Here is a 16,589-nt window from a genome sequence, read left to right as displayed (position 1 = left end):
ATGAGGTTGATTGGGAAAGAGTGACCGCCTAAAGTTAATGTACAACCCATGTATATGCAATTAGTGTTTTCTGTTTTTCCATTTGCCATTTCTACCATGAATGATTCTTCTAACATGCTAGGTTTATATTTAAGTAAGTGAATAAAGTTTTGGCTTACGAAGCTTCTCTCTGCTCCACTATCGAATAGGATGCATGCATATGAATTATCAAGAAGAAACGTACCAGCAACTACTGTAGGATTAACTACGACTTCCTCGTGACCAATAGCTAATACTCGTCCCACTCCGCCAGTATTCGCTGGATTTGGGCAGTTTCTTTTGTAGTGACTTACCTCGCCACAACCGTAGCATGCTTGACCTACACCAGCATTGGGAACTTGAGTGATCGGCTTTACGGGGGCCTTGTAGAAACGGACAGTGTGTCCCTTTCGGTTGCAGTTGGAGCACTGCATTTCCCGATAAGGTCCATGGTGGTGGTAATTGCACTTGGTGCACTTTGGGAGGTTGCCTACATAAGGCTTTGTTGGGTAGAGATTTGTAGTATCTATAGTAGGTACAGTAGCAACATTTACTGTAACCAGTTGTTGTTTCTTCAAGGATTCTAGGGAAGACCCACCCTTCCCCTTATTCCACCCTCTCTTCTTGTTGTTGTTGTTATTGTTGTTTCCCTTGTGTGGTTCTGGAGCAGAAGTTGTTGAGTTTTGATGATTTCCGTGATCAATAAGCGATTGTTCCATCTCCTTGGCACTTTCAAAAGTGTCAGGTTTTGAAGCTAACACGCTTGACTCAAATTGGGGCGATAGTCCCCAAATGTATCGCTTTATTTTCTTGCTCTCGGGAGCAATCATATCTGGGCAAAGGATTGCCAGATCGAAGAATATGTTGGTATAAGTTGCTATGTCGGTACCAATCATTCCCAGAGTCCAGAGTTCGTGCTCAAGTTTTTGAATCTCTCCTCGTGGACAGTCCTCCCTCATCAGCATGATTTTGAAGCTCACCCAGCTTATTGAGTTTGCCACTATTAGGGTAAGTACCTTAACGTGGCCATTCCACCAAGTTAAATCCCTATCAGTAAGTGTGTAAGTTGCAAACTTGACTTTGCTGTGCTCGGGGCAGGAGCAGATTTCAAAGACCGATTTCGTCCTTTCAATCGACTGCCTTAAAATCATCACGCCACCCGTTCCATATAACATCCGGGGCTTAGCATTCATAAAGTCTTTATAGGTGCACTCCCGGGGTTGCCCATGACTATCGTCATGGTTGGAAGGATGTATACCCATTCCTAAACCAGTAGTAACAGGGGTATTGATCTATGACATGGCAGCTGCTACAGCTGCGGTGACTGCTGTCTGGAACATGATAGCATCAAATTGAGGATGTGGAGGTGGTGGTGGTATCGGTGCTTCCCCAATGTTGTTTTGTCTTGGGTTTCTACGCGGAGGCATCCTTCAACTAAAGATTGAAAAGACAAGGGTAAGAAGTCCATAATATAGAAAATGTATGTGTCTCATGAACTAAATTGCTATAGTTCAACAACAAATGATAGTATGAGTCTCGAAGATAGAAGAACGAAGGTTATTCGTAAATCCAAATATATGAACAAGCGTATGGTTTTTCCATAATATTTTAAAGATTGAACGAGATACTCAATGTAGTAATAATAGCGTGCGGATTATATTAATATAATAGATGATACAAAGATCACGAAAATTTGACCCTTAAAAGGCTCTCCGATTACAATAATTTTAAGAAAGTAAGTACTTTTAGCCGAGGTCCTATCTTATAACAAAATTTGAGGTTTTCGCAAGTACTACTTGCGACGTGTGTTGCACTTAGAGTTTGACTCCGCATCTGATTGCTTTGACTCCATAAGACGCCTATCGAAGGCGTCCTGTTGTTCCCTAAACTCTGTGAGGGTTGCATTCATTTGTGTTTGGAATGCATCGGCGCGGAGGTGGGTGTCATTCTGCAACATATCCAGACGACGGATGTCGGCCGTGTGAACTTGTACTTCCACGTTGACTTCGCAGATTCGATTTGCTTGGACCCCCGATTGGTAGGACTGGTTGGCCAGTTTACCTACCATGACCGGAAGTGCTCGGTCTGCTGAACCTCCATCCCTGATGTCGTAGAAGTCTCGACACATACCGTAGGGAGAGCGTATCCCTTGTTGTTGGCTCCAATGGGTGAGGTGACTTCCCCAAACGGGATTCGGTCCTTGGAAGTTCCTCCTAATGGCTGGAGGGTTGACTACTTATGGTTCCGAGTCTATACCAAAGTCGCCCCTTCTTCCAACTCGATGGGTTCTTCGTCCTTTTCCGGATCCTCCTCTACCCATCCTCTGTAGCCCTGGTTCAGCTAGTAGGGGTCCCCTTGTGGGTGAAATCCAGCCATTCGACTATACGAGAATAGGGTTATGAGATTTGAACAAAACTTGAAAACATGTAACACTAATTAATCTATTGTATGCACCAAATACTCCTATAGTATTTAAATTGTACGTTTGATACTAGTGTCCATTTTGGTAAGTTTTGACTTGTTGCTCACTACGATCATTTCTCGATATACGTTAGTCTAATTTCGGATAAATATAGTTGATGAGGCTATATTCGTCCCAAATTTGATTACATATCTCGAGAACTAATCGTAGTGTCCAACTCGTCTTAATACTTTTGTATAGTTCTCATCATGAAAATATGTCGTTGTATACATGCATTTTGTATTTTCATGACCTAAAATAATCTATTTAAATGAAATAAGGATTTTAGGTGTGAAAACTTTTGTCAGAGACTTTGAGTCCCTAAGCATTTATAGTTTGTATATCTTATGAGGTTCGATATACTTAGTTCACTATAAACATTGCTCTGATACCAATCTATCACACCCCCAAACCGGAACGGCGGAAACGTTCGGGGGCGGATGACTTCATGTGGTAACGTAACAAATGAATACATAGTAAAGAAATCAATACAACCATCGTATATATAATTCAAAATTTACATTGTTTAAAAGAGTACATGTTCAAAACCAATTACAATATGATGCCAAAATATGAATTTAAACTGGTGCCGCAGCGTTCCTTCTTCAAAAGCTGTTTAGTACCTATAATTACTGAGTCCCTGGGACATACAAGTAGTTTTGAAAGAGTAGATCAGCATTTAAGCTGGTGAGTTGCATAATCATTTAATGATAGTATATGTATGAAAATGAAATGGTTCGTTTTTGTTTGTTAGACTCTAGAAAATCCCATATTTCCTACTGGTGTAAACGTAGTTTTAAATCAAGAACAATACATGTTCAAAATTTGAAGCTTTCCCATCTATGAGTAGTGGTTAGAAGTTCTAAACTTATATCACAATTGGGTTTTTCATGCATAAAATAAATGAACTTATGTACGTATAAAACCTCCATTATATCTGAAAACCTCCGTAAATCAATGTGTTTTTAATACTCTATGTGAGTTTTATAACCATGCTATTGACAAGGAATGCCTATACACAACATTCTTCAGGCGTTGGAATGTTCTGATGTTTGTCACTCCAAATGGTATACTGTAGCTAATAGTCAGGGCGCGGGGTTGTCAATCCCGTATAAATCTATACACAAACACCATGCTCCCCCTCTAAGGGATTCTGGTATATAATACAGGACTTGAAATGTGTACTCGAACGTACGTGAAGTTATTGTCTCACAAAACTTTGTATAAAACAGATTTACGTGTGAAAATGTTCGTTTGTTGTTGTATATGAAAGTAGCTTCTTGAAATAGTATTTCCATGTATGTAAAAGTTCGTAGTATTATCGTAAAACTATACCTATTATAGTTTCCTAAAAGTGTGTTTCATTTGTGAAAATGCTCACTTGTTATGAAAAGTATAGTTTTTGTAGTGCCAAAACCGACACACATAAATATAGTATAAGCAGAGTTTCTGATTTACATAAATACATAAATCATTTCTCATTTCAAAAGATAAAACGTTGTCGTGGTATAATTTGCATATGAAATTTTCCTTATAATATTTATAAATCAAATATGATTCCGTTGATAAAATACGTATAGTGAAACTTTATTAACACACAATAATAATCGAGTGTTTTACTTGTATTCCCCCCCTTAAAAGCATATAAAAGTACTCATAAAACATTTAAAAGTGTGAATTATAGGGGTATGAACTCACTTGAAAGATCGGAGAAGGCGGGATGAAAACCAGACAGAATTTCGACTCGAGAAAGCGGATTTTCTCGGGATTCTCGGGAGCACAAACGACCCTCGGGACTTGAGCAATGTGATCGGGACTTCGGGATAGCACGGGCACGGAAAACGAGGCAAAAACACAAAAGAAAAGAGAGAGAAGGGCTATTTTCATCAGAACCCTCGCATCCCTTTTATAGGGGGTGTGAACCGCCCTCGTACGCGGGGCGTACGGGCGTACACTGGACATACCCGTGCGTCACACATGAGCGCATCCTCGATTGCTTCGGACTCCAGATGGGACGAGGCATAGCCTCGCATAGGGCGCGATGTGGACAACCCGAGGCCAAGGCCTCGAGTACGCTGGGTGTACTTGGGTGACTCAGCCTTCGGATAATACCGAAGTTTTCATTAAAATTTATATATTTATTATTTAATAAATTTCAAAAATTCATATCTTCTTCATACGAACTCCATTTTCGACGTTCTTTATATCCACGCGTAGGTGAGACTATACTCTACAACTTTCGTTTAGATTCCGTCAGCAAATTTTGAAATTATTTTTATTATTTATTATTAAAAGGTCGCGGTAAGAAAATTTCTTTAAAAATTCATAACTTCATTATCTGACGTCTGTTTTTGCCAGACTTTTTACCGTTGAAAAACCATTGTCGAGACCTTTAATTCTCATTTAGGTCATTCTGGTCAAAAGTTGCTCGATCTCTATTTCGAGTTTTTTGTTGTCCGTTGCTAAGCCGAACTTGGAAAATTCATAACTTTCTTATACGAAGTTAGATTTGGGCGTTCTTTTTACGTACGATCACGGTTTGTTAACATCTAGCATAATAGATAATTTAATTAGTGATTTTTGGATATTTTATTTTCGAAGTTAATTTCATTATAACGAGTGTGGTTACAATACTTGACTTTTTAGGTCGTTTACATAGAGTTGAAATATCGGGTTGTCACAGTATTGATCAAGAATTAATTTGGAATTAATTTAGTGATCAAAAGAGACTAATTAAATGTAAGGGGATTGATAGGTAAATCATTCATTATGATGGTTTGGTCCAATGATCCATGGGGGTTTAAACCCGCGGAGGCTAAGGAATATGGAAGGTCATACACATTAGGGTTTACATGGTGTAATCCTAATCTAGCCACACTATATAAGAATCCCCTTAGCATCCAAAATGACACACTAGTGATCCTTGGAGTTCTATGAGCCGATTTTGGTTGCAAGAATATTCTCTCAAAAGTTAATCATTTGTCCAATGGTGGGTTTTGATTCCATTTGAGGTGCAACACTTGGGGTACTAAGTTCTTAAAGGCCAAACTCAAGAAGTTCTACAAGCTACAATAAAGAGGTAACTCCATAACTCAGTTTTATATTAATTATGTTATTTTCATGCTAGTTGTAGGTTTAATGCTTTGGAGACAATATTGCATGTATAATTAGAGAAAACATAGATCCAAAATATTTAGGGTTGTACGTGCACCATAGGATGTTGTAGTATACCAAAACCCTTCAGTGGTATCAAAGCCATGGGTGGTTTTCTATTATATTTGATGCAAAATTTGTTATTTTTCAAAGCTGAAATGATGTATAACTGCCCTACTCAACGAGTCCATGCTTAGACTCGACGAGTCGGATGAGTTTTGTCTTGGACTCGCCGAGTCCAGTATGGGGCTCGATGAGTTGCCTATCCAGACGGCAGTTTATCTAGTTTTTTTTTGCCTGTTTTGGATTAGAATCATTACCACAAAATGTTTTACTTCATAAAATTTGATTTTGTTGAGATGGTAATGATGATTCTCATCCAAATAAAAGATAATTGTCAAAGTTTCATGATTTGTATTAGTTTATATGATTAGACTAATTTCTTGAAACTTTTTTGATATGAATTATCCTAACTTATGAGTGTAAATAAATCATAAGCAAATTGTTTGATTTTGTTAGTTGGAATTTTTGACCTAATTGTTTTTGGTGAAATCCATAATTTGTCCTCAAGTTATGGATAATGAAAGGTCTCATTTTTAAAAGCCATCTTAAATGGTTTTAAGTCTTCCACAAGCTATGGAACTTGAAGAGTCTTTTACATAACTGTTTTATCAACTCAATAACTTATCAAGTTATGGAATTCAATAGTCTTTTCATAAAACCTATATTAAACTCATAAGTTATGGAAACCAAAAGTTTTTGAATAGTTCAAAACTTTCCCTCATGTTTTGGAATTTGTAAATGCAAAATCTCACTTTGAAAAATTTAGTTCGAAACCCTAGAATTTTAAAAGTTTATAATTCAACCCTTATACTATTATAATATTATAGGTTTAATATATATATATATATATATATATATATATATATATATGTGTGTGTGTGTGTGTGTGTGTATATATATATATATATATATATATGTATAAGAGTAAAGTCAGTCTTACCGTTAGTAGGCCTCACACGAAGCCGGTCTGTAAGGGGGTAGAAGGTTACTACCTATAAAATGGCAGTTTAATGGGTCTCCACTCTCACCCACTGCTTCCTTAGATGGTGGAGGGTCATTAGCTGAACGGGTTTGAAAGGACATTTAAATTCTCATTAAAAGTATAATGAAATACCAAGTAACTAAACACTTATAAATTCCTAATCTTACTTACTTAGGAAAATGTGACTTTGGTGCTAACCCATTAAACTGCACTTTACACCTTGTTGATTCGTTAGTGGAGCATGTGTGGTTAACCGAAACACTAATCTGGGACTGCCAGTGCGTGGAAAAGGGTAGCTTGAAGTTAATCATAGATCAATGGAGCATGTGTGGTTACCTGGCACATTAATTAGGTGGTTGTAACATTGAGTGTACCAAGCTAATTTGCATGGTTATTCACACCTTGTTTTTGATCCTCGGCATCCCAGCCACAAACTTGAAGGGCACAATCGAGATTTAAACATGACTTTGAAAGTTCAATGAATCTCAAAGTATCTAGGAATTTCAATCCATTTAAAACTTAATTATCAGTTTTGTTTTTCATGGTGGAAATTGGTAAATCATCATTTACATACCTTCAAATATTTTGCAATAGGATTACGGTATCCCTCTTCCGAATTGTAAAATATTGTGTTGGGTCCTACCCTTAATATTTCATTTGGGTGTTATATTAAGGACTTAAATCAACTAACTTGAATTTCTCCCATTGTAGATGTCTGATTCAGACAAGTATGGTCTTACCAAATATTTTGGAACAAGCTTTCCTCTTGAAGATGATATCCCAAGTGGCGATCAAGGTGAAAGATTAATCCCTTTGTCGTGCATTAGTGGAAATGGAAATCACACTTCACTTCCTCCACCTCCTCCAATTATTTTCCTTAACCCACAAGTTCGAAGACTTGAAAAGTTCAAGATCACTCAAAGCCCTATTGGATAGCAAACACAATGATGGAAAGTTTGTGTGTCCATATGTCTTGGATACGAAGTCACACATTGACAGGCTGAGAATGTTGGGTGTCATGCTCCTAAGGAAGTTGGCTATTGAATGGGTTCTTTAATCACTTCCTAAGTCATATAGTGAGTTTGTTAAAGACTACTATGAGACAGATCATAACATGACCCTTATTGATCTTACTTATTTGTTGATTCCTGTTGAATCAGAAATGATTTGGTGCAATGGTCAAGCAAATTTGACTGGAAGATCTACCTCTCAAGCTGTAATGGAAATGACATAGATATCCCATAATTGATTCCTTCTCCTAAAGTAAAGTAATTGACCATGATTAGAAGTTTTGATCATAAGGGAAAGGCCAAATTTGAGATTGTTCCATTTGTCATTCCCAATGAGCCTGTTTGTTTCTATTGCCAAAAAAAAGGGACATTGGAATCGAAGGTGCCCTGACTACCTGAGAGCTTTAGTCAGATTGTATGGTTCTGCTTCAGCTAAGTCCACTATCTAACTCTATTAAGTTCCAAATTATTTATTCTTAATACATTATGTGAAAAGGTTGCATTTTGATGTTTTGTAGGATCATGCAAAAGAAAGGAAGCTTAAAGGAAGAGTATGTTGAATCTGGTTGCGAAGAAGGATTTCAATCGCATGGTTCGATGATTAGATTTTTGAGCTGCTACTTAAGAGTTATGATAGATTGCTTAGAAATTTGTAATAACATAGCTTTCATTTATAATTTCATTGTAAGGAAAAGTTTTTCCGTATTTTATAAATAAATAAAATTTTGTTTTTATTTTATTATATCTCCTTGCAATGGTATTTGTGAAAATTGATGTTTGTATGTTTCTATGTTAGCAATGCGAATTTGATTCTTTTGTTTATGGTAGTGTTGAGAATTTGCCAAATATGGAAAGATTATCATCACCCAAGTTTCAGTTGGATAGAAACTTGGAATCATGCAACTTGCTTTGTATGATGAATGAGAATTTTCATCTTTGGCAAATTAAGACTAATTCCTTGATCACATGTATATATGAGTCAAGTAAAGGACTAAGAGATCGAGTACACATTCTTGTGCACTGGTCAAGGTTCACCACAAAGAACGATAGGACTATTAAAGTTTAGTAAATATGGTTGTGCTTACAAGATTAAGTATAATTCTAAAACATTGGAAAAGTTTCAATGTATGGCAGAACGAATGAGAAGAATCAAAGTCGGCAGAAAGATAAAATTTTCTCCAATTTGAAAAGAATGGAGAGTACTTTAGTATCGTGTTTTATGATCATCTTAATGATAATGAAAAACCATATCACAATTGATCCTCTAAGGTCATCTTAGTGCATTTCTATGGCTAAGAAGAGGAACCGTGAATTGTTGAAATAGTTAAATCAAATAGATGAATCATACTTCATTCCAAAATCAAGTCTTAGAGTCATACTCCAAGATTCTGCCTTGAGTGACATAATCTTAAAAATGTTTAAAACACTCATCAAATATAGAGTAAAATATTTCTTACTCTTGTACATTTGAAATTGGTAAGTTGTGATGTCTTGGTAAGGACAAAGACCAACTACGACCAATTGTGTGAAGTGTTAATCTTGATTAGAATCCTCACTAACTCTTGAATATGTGATTGTCAAGTAAAGTTCCTTGACAAAGTGAATCTTATATGTCAAGAGTTCAGTGGGAGTCTTAAAGATCTTGAAAGTTTCATGAACTTATAAGAGTAAACCTATTGTTAAACACTAGCACGCGACTTGAGGTTTGTAACCTATCGTGTTGACATATTCTTGTTTCTGTGCCCATTCCAGATAATTTAACTATGCATGTGAGTTCTATATGTTCTCACTTGTTTGCATAACAACCTAGAAAGCAATGGTAGGCCCTTGTGCTGCCAGGTGGCAAGAAATTAAGATTAAATAAGTTCAATTCATATGGGTTTGATATGTCACTAACCTTGTATTGTGATTATGGTTATGACAAATTCACATGGATAGGAACACATACACCATAAAATCTAAGTGTGATAAGGTTTCTCTCTAATTCATGAAAATGATTGTGAGGAAACATTTTCACTAATTAGATTTTAAGGAGATAGCAATTGTGTTATATGCATTCTCAAATTAGATTATGATTACGACATCCTTCTTCATAGTTCGAATTGTGAGAAATGGAAAAAGGTCCAAGCATTTAAGACTTATTGCTGTAAGTTCTAAGATTGTTAAGACACACATGTGAGTTATATAAGGAAAGGTGTATGAATTTGAGAAGCCTAGATAAAGTCTTATCGAAGTATCACGTATCAGAAATCTGAACTTTGGTAAGAAAGTCAATAAGTATTGATTTCTAGAAGTCAAATTGATTTCTGAATACATGTCAATGCTAGTGGGAGCATAAGTCTTATGCTAGTAAGATAATAATTAAGATGCTAGTGGGAGCATAATTATTATGGTAAGTGTTGCAAGTTAGCAATGTTAATTATAGAAAAACAAAAGGTTTCAAATCGCAAATTTGCAGGGATAAAAAATTGTTTTGCTATAATTAAGGGAGAGGAAATTATACTTCATTTCAAATCTAAAAGCTTAGATTGAGTTTTTAATCAAATTTAGTCAAATATATATGAATGCTATGTTGGAATGGTTCAACATAGGGAAATTATACAGATGGAAATGTTAATTGCGTTCTCAAAGTTGATTATGATTACATCATCCCTGTTCAGAATCAAAATTATGAGAACATGGCAAGTAAAAATATTATAGCAAAATACTAATCAAGTATCATGTCTTTATGTTAGACATTATGAATCACATCCCATATGATTTGGGTATAGGGTTGATTCCATATGCTATAATATTCTCGTGTTCTAAATTTTCCAAATGCCTAGGGCATTAAGATGGAAAAAGGAACATAATCGGGTACGGGTAAAGTAGTTAAACAATTGTTAAGGACAATCTAAGGTTCGCCAAGGATTAGTCGCTTAAGGACAGTTGGAAGTATAATAATTGATGGAACATATTGACATTAATATGAATAGACAGGATTCTTTTAATAATGATTTGTCGTATGGCAAGATATGAAATGTTTCTATATTGGGAGTTGGAGATTAAGAATATATGAAAAAATTTAGAAACTTTTATGCAAGAAGGATTTTCAAAGGAATTTACTTTGAATTTGAGACTTCGCTTCCTTGGAATTGTTTTGTTAGCAATCTCCGATGGAAAGTTTTGTAATATTGTTGGTCAAGTCTTTGTGACATTTGGTACCATGACATCACAAACGCTGCATTGCATGATAGTTTAGCAGTGAAAAGAATTTGGAATTCTTACACTTGCAGTAAAGATTTGGAACTGTGAAATGAGAATCATTGTAATGTTTTCAATTGATCCATTTTCACAAAGTCAGGATCATACACAAACATAGCGTTCATTACACAAATATTATTTTAATTCAAGTATTGAGTTGATAAATCGAAACATTACACAATGAATATTGTGTAATCAATATGATCATTAAATAAAAGGTGTTTTATTTATATTCATAACTTCTGAGTCCATATTGGATTCGATTATTCTTGTGTTTCACTTTTCATGTTTTGACTTCCCGAATAACTAGGTTATTTAAACCATCCACAACAAGATTGTCATGAGTGGGTATGTAGAGGTGTTTTATTCATAGAACAAGTTTGCTACAGTGTTCATGAGTACTCCTTGAATAAGATTCGAGTATTGGATTCAACCCACGCTTATCTGGATCACTTCATGGATTTTATCACGAGTGATTGTGAGATGATAATATCTTATATTCTTGAAACAGAGACATGTGAGTTGTAGTTGTGAATCGGTTACACATTGACATATGTAAACGCACCAATAACTTGGAGCTTATAAAACATATTGTTGTGTGTAATTTGATGAGTAAGTACAATCAAGCATTTGGGTCGAAGTTTATCCGTTCCTTTTACCCCATGTGGGTAAAAGTGATATATGTGGGCCCCATGATGATTTAGTGACGACACCCCTAAGTGCATGGCCAATCCTGGACTAATTTGATTTATTCAATTAGTCGGTCGTCATAAATTAGAAATCAGGAAACAACCGATAGATAGAGAGAATGATTATAATCCATGTATCATTCCATATGATATCTAGAATAGAGGAATATATGATCCTTTATCTAATGGATGTTTCATTGACTTGGTAAGAGTTCGACAACAACTCTTAAGAGCTATGATTGCGATTCGAGTTGTGGAGTCGTACTTGCAATAATAGCTATTAGACTTATCCAAGTGGGAGACTGTTGGATTAGGTGTCTAAGCTCATAACTATAATTGGTATGTACTTGACCAGAGAGTAGCATGGTCCATTTGGGTTGCATATCATGAGGAGAATTTGATAGAATGGACTTTTGAGAAGAGGTTATTTATGATTTATTAATATATTATAAGTTCTAATATATTAATATGAAATCATATGATTTAATTCGTATTGATCAGGAATTAATTTAGTGATCAAAAGAGATTAATTAAATGTAATGGGATTGATTGGTAAATCATTCATTCTTATGGTGTGGGCCAATGATCCATGATTCTGTATGTTGGGCTAAACCAATGTGACAACCCATGGATGCTCCATGGGGGTTTAAACCCATGGAGCCTAAGGAATATGGAAGGTATAAAACATTAGGGTTTACATGGTGTAACCCTAATCTTGCCACACTATATAAGAATCCCCTTAGCATCTAAAATGACACACTAGTGATCCTTGGAGTTCCATGTGCCAATTTTGGTTGCAAGAATATTGTCTCAAAAGTTATCATTCGTCCAAAGGTGTGTTGTAATTGCATTTGAGGTGAAACACTTGGGGCACTAATTTCTTAAAGACGAAACTCAAGAAGTTATACAAGCTACAACAAAGAGGTAACTCCATAACTCAGTTTTATATTGATTATGTTGTTTTCATGCTAGTTGTAGGCTTAATTCTTTGGAAACAATATTGCATGTATAATTAGAGAAAACATAGGTACAAAGTATTTAGGGTTATATGTGCACCATAGGATGTTGTAGTATACCAAAACCCTTCAGGAAGTACTACTGGTAAAGGTACAATGACAGCATTGGAGGGGCTCCGAATGGATCAAGAGGCAGACACTGTGATGCAGGAGCATTATCTGGATTTTTTGCTATGGCAGACATAGAGCGCGGAGTCTAGTTCAATTGGGGGAAATTGTAACATGCTGATGTTTAGGTACTTCTAAATTCATCCCTATAATTCTATTTCATGTCAATTAGTCAAGTGGTAACACCCCTGGATATAATTGAGGTTTGGACACAACATGTTGGAGGCACCAACACGGCATGTTTCCTCTTGGAACACGACGTGTTGGCGGCTAGGATGAAAACCTAATTTTCCTGGTTTTTCTCCCTATTTAAAGGTATGTGGACGCTAGGGTTTTTTTTTTACCCTTAGCCCCCATCAGCCCCTTAAGCCCTGAAAGAAACCCTAATCATTTTTTCTCCCATTTGTGAAGCGAGTTTGGTGTTTTGAGGTAAAAGAAAGAAGAAGGTGGAATAAGGAAGCAAAGATCCAGCAAGCAAGCCCCATTCTTCAGTTTGGCACTCCCCTAGACCTTTGTAAGTGTCCAAGACCCGATTTTTATCATTCAAAATTGTTAGATCTTGGGTTTTGTCCCTTTATCTCCTAATTCTTGAATGTTGCAATGGATGGATCTCATAAAGTTTGCAACTTTATGAATCTTCAGGTCAAGGTGACCTAGTAGTGTCTTGGATCTGGTCTATAACAAAGCTTTGATGCCATGCATAGAGATTAGGTCATAAATCCCCATTTCAACCTAATATGGGTTCAAGACAAGCATTGGACATACATGTCTAAAAAGCACCAACCTTTGGAATGGTTTAGGTGTCAGAATAACTTCTGGAAAGGATGGACTTCAGATCTTAAGGATTAAGAGTGTTTTGGTTAAGCCTTTGCATTATCAAGCTTGTGATTTGTGTTTTTCGGCCTTTTTGGTAGTCCCAATGTATAAAGTTGGAAAATTTACCCTCCTAATTACATGTTGGTCTAGATCTAAGCTTTAGAGCTCTTGAAGTCGAAAAGGTAGCTGAATGTATTAAGGTGTTAGAACTTAGGCGAACAAGGCGTGTTGGCTGAGGTATTCCTAACTGTTTGGATGCTTGCGGACCACGGTGTGGCCAAGGGGAACTTGACGTGTTGGGTCAACATGGACTGCTGACATTAACCAAGTTGGATCTTGAGGGTATTTTGGGATCTTGAGGGTATTTTGGGATCTTGATGGAATTGGTCCCTTAGTGGGAACAGGTATCGGTTAGAGAACATAGATTTCCGAGTCAGCCTGCATCAGTTCTGTTCAGTTTGCAAGTTGAGTTTTCCTCACTGTACCTACGGGTCGACGACACCAAGGTCGGTCCTTCGGATTGTTATCCTGGTTTATCATATGATTGTGTGCTATAGTGATCAATTAGATCTCTATCATGGTAGATAGGATGGTGTTATGCTTACTGATATGTATGATCTGTCTGTCGTTTACTAGCTGGTTATTTGCATGCTTGTCTGTTATATTTATATATTTGTTGACATGGTGTATGTGTGGTTGGGTTGAGGCTGTCCGACTTTGTGTTGAAGGCCAACAGAGCCATGGCGTCCGTAACACTCTAATTTTTAAAATAAAGTTTTTATTTTTAAACTCACACAAAACATTGTTTAACATTTCTCAAAGCTAATTTATAAATTTTTTCAAACACAATACATAAAAATGTTTGTCAATATCCCAGAATCCAGAAAACACAAATCAACTCGCCAGTGTTGTGACAACCCGAAATTTCCATTATGTACGAACATTATCAAGTCAATAGAAGCTAGAACAGTCGCAGTAAATTTTCAGACTTTTCCGTATAAATTTGAGTATTTCAGGGTTTACACTTAAGGAGATATCAGGAGAGTGGATGCACTAGGGTTTTATGCAACTATGTTATTCCAAAACTCTATTATATTAGAGTTCATTTCATGAATAAAATATTTTCTGCCAAAAATCTCAGGACTATATATAGAATTTTGAGCCATATCCATTCATTAGTTACGTTTCCAACTAGAGAAAAGCCATTTTCTCTCTCACGGATCTTCGGGTTTTCATACCAAATCGTGAGTACCCCTCTCTAGTTGTATTATATGACTTATAATTTGCTTAATTACACATATTTCATAACAAAATAGCAAGATTCGAGAGTTTACCGCCCAAGAACACCTTGGGGAGTAAACTCTTTTATAAGGGTTAAATGATGCCTAGTCCCTTTCCCTTATTATGAAACTACCTTAGACTTGTATGTAGGTGTATTTAAGACTAGAAATCATCCATGAACACCAAGATTTAGGTGTTCACGGCCCAAGAAGTTCTTGGACCATGAACTCCAAACTCAAAGGCCAAAGGGTGCCTTAATCACTCCTAAAGCCTTGGATAATAGCCTTGATTTACTTCTAGTTAATTTAGGGACTTTAAATCATCAAAAACCCCTCCCAAAGAGAGATTACGGCCCTAATCTCTAATGGTTATGGTTCTTGGGCCGTGAACATCAAGGAAGGGTACCAAAGTGTGCCTAAGGCCTTCATTAGCCTTTGATAAATGTCTAGAACCTATCCTACATGAGCATGGGACTTGAAAGAATAAAAGCACCCCTTTCCATATGAGTTTATGACAGTAAACTCAAAAGGAAATGGCCTTGGGGCCATAAACTCCTCAAAGGAGTGTATTAGTTCCCTAAACCCTTCCAAGGATTAAACCACAAAGTAGAATTGCTTCTAGGGATCATGTAACACTTCAGAACACAAAATGGCATTAAGCTTAGCCTTGTCCCACAACAACTTAGATACAATCTATAGGGCTTATAACACTTATATAAAGTTTTTATTATGTTCTAGGATGTCTTAACATTTCCAATTAGTAGTTTAAGACTAATTGGGTGCATATATGTGTGATTATATGTTCATTAGGATCATAGTGTGTGTACAAGTCCTCACTTGACACCTAACAATCCAACACCGTTCAGTTCATCCAAACCACCATCTTCAGGTGAGTTCATACCCCTTAATCAATGTTTTAAATGATTTTAAATGCTTTAATGGGGGGGGGGGGGAATACAAGTAGAAAACAGTATGTTATTAAATCACTCATATGTATTTTATAACTGTGTTTTCATTCAACAGATTTCACATATTTCAAAATTAGATGCATGAAATGGTTTTCTATCTTAAAATACTTTGTTATCAAATGTATTAGTTTTTGAAATGTTTATTAAAATGACATCAAGTCTTTGTTAATTGTTTTCAAAACTCTTAGATGTCTTACAAAACCATTTTTACCTTCTTGAACAAAACTATATCTATGCACTTATGTTCTTATATATGTATTGATCTATAGTTTTCATCCTTCATTCAGTTCCCACACTCTTGTGTAGCAAGGGTGTATAAACCTGCTTGGAAAACCAGTTACCTTCCATTTAACTATTATAGGGATAGTTAGAAGATACAAAACATTATTCCTATTACAAGGAATTACATCAGATTCAGTTCATTCATGAGTCTATATTATACATTACAGGTTACATGAATACACTTACATGAGTACGCTTACATGGATACACTTACATGAGTACCTTACATGAATACATTACATGAGTACCTTTATGTAGATACATTTACTTATATATGCTTACATGAATACTTGTATCTCGATTCACGAGGATGATTTATTAGTACCATCTATGTAAATTGTCCTGCCTATCCCTGTTCAACGGGATGTCTAGACGGGACAAACCATTTTGAATCCCAGCTGTTAGCACCAGTGGTTAATGAACATCTACAGATGCCTACGGTTATTACTTATACTAGGAGTACCTTTACGGGACTAACCATTCCTTGGGCCTACTGTTTG

The sequence above is a fragment of the Lactuca saligna genome, chromosome 8 (assembly GCF_052625555.1).
Source record: "Lactuca saligna cultivar CGN05327 chromosome 8, ASM5262555v1, whole genome shotgun sequence".
Classification (NCBI taxonomy): Eukaryota; Viridiplantae; Streptophyta; class Magnoliopsida; order Asterales; family Asteraceae; genus Lactuca; species Lactuca saligna.
The sequence above is the reverse complement of the archived record's forward strand: the minus strand, read 5'-3'. Positions refer to the sequence as shown.